Genomic DNA, 1,984 nt, shown 5'->3' on the forward strand with positions numbered 1-1,984 from the left:
AATATTTGATAAAGGGGGAAGGAACATAAAATGGAGTGAAAATAGTCTCTTCAACAAATGGTGCCGGGAAAACTGGACAGGGACATGCAAAAAATGAAATGAGACCACCAACTTACACCATATACCAGAATAAACTCAAGATGGATCAAAGGCTTAAATGTAAACCATGGCACCATAAAAGTCATAGAGGAAATCATAGGCAGGAAAATCTCAGATATCTCACCTAGCAATATTTTTGCTGATACATCTCCTAGAGAAAAGGAAATAAAGGAAAGAATATTTTGTTTTAACAAGGAGAGTTGATTTTTGGAGAAGGATCCTGGGACTAGATACTTTATCCCAGCTATTCTCAGCTTTAATGCCACTCACTCAGAGAAGACATTCAGTCCTTTCTTCTACCAGTCACTATCATATCAACTGGTGTCATTTTTATAAAATAACTACAGTTATCAGAAAATTTTGGGCTTTTCTGTTTATTTTAATTTTACTTTTTGTTGTTTGGTTCTCCCTAATAGAACACTAGGTCCCTCAGAACAATACATTAAGTTTATGCTTATTCAATGCCTTTCTAGTTCTTACAGAGTTGCCTGGAACACAATAGGTTCTCGTGAATAACTGTTCATGAAACAGATGCGTGCAAAAGTGATAGAATGTGTGATATAAGGAAGAGAGTAGAAAAACTGGTATGGCATTCCTAGGTTGAAGAGTTCCCAAAGTCTTCTTTCAAGAAAGACCTGATTTCAGCAAAAATAGCAGAAGTGTATCCTCTAGATGCATCAGACACATTTAATGCTTATCTATGGCCACTAAGTATAGAAAGTTCTCTGTGTCCACCAAAGTTGTTGAAGAAGAAATACTAGAAATTATATTCTCACTTTTAGAACACACACAAAAGGCTTGCAGAAGGTTTAAAAAAACTGTTAACCAAAGGGGATATGATTCTGTATTTGTCAAGATGCATAATAAATTAACCAAATTAATATCATAATAAAAGTGTTTGTCATATCTCAAACATGGGCTTATGTCTGTGGTGTGCAAAAATAGACAGAACTGAAAGCTAAAAGCTCTCCAATGGCTCTCCAGGATTCCTCTTAACCTAGCATTCAAATAGAATAAAACATAGACAGTAAAATCTCAGACATTTCTGGTAGTGATAATATATAATCTTGGGAAAGGGAAACAAAAAATTAAACAAATGGAACTGTATCAAACTAAACAGTTTTTCCACAGCAAAAAAATAAAAAAATTAAAAAATCAACAGAATGAAAACTCGCTCACTGAGAGAACATATTCACTAATCACATATCTGATAGTGTTAATATCCAAATTTTATAAAGAACTCATTACTCAACACCAAAATAATGCAATTAAAAAATTATTAAAGGACCTGAAAAATACACTTTTCCAAAGAGGAGATACAGATGGAGAATCACAAATATATTTTAGAAGTCATTAATGGATTTGGACCTCTATCACAGTAACAGTCACTAAGTATCTTTTTTGCAACAATTACAGTAATTAAATTGTTCTGCACAGTATATATGCTTGTTGTAAATTGCAATGAATATACAATGAATATTGATTTTTACAGTACAATTTAATTAAAACTTGTCTAGGAAAAGCCACTAATTAAAGGAAATGTTTGATGCTACCATTACTTTGGAAGATATTAAGTAGATAAGAGAAATTTTATAGAAAATTATTTTGCTTTATTATTTATATTTTACAATAAAGCATACTATTAAACTTAAAAATAATGAGCAAATGGATCTCGGGCCAAGATGAAGGCTTAGACTGACACACTCCATCTCCCTCTACAACTAGAAAGGACTATAAATACCTCAAAACAAAAAATAATTAGAAATTCCAGAAAATAAAACTACACAGAAACCCAATGTACAAAGTTATAAACCAGCAGGGCTTGTTGGATGGGTAGGAGGGGCAAAATCAGGCAGTGCTGTTTGTCATAGCAGCGGGGACAGCT

The sequence above is a fragment of the Furipterus horrens genome, unplaced genomic scaffold (genome assembly GCF_987537825.1).
Source record: "Furipterus horrens unplaced genomic scaffold, mFurHor1.1.pri manual_scaffold_17, whole genome shotgun sequence".
Classification (NCBI taxonomy): domain Eukaryota; kingdom Metazoa; phylum Chordata; class Mammalia; order Chiroptera; family Furipteridae; genus Furipterus; species Furipterus horrens.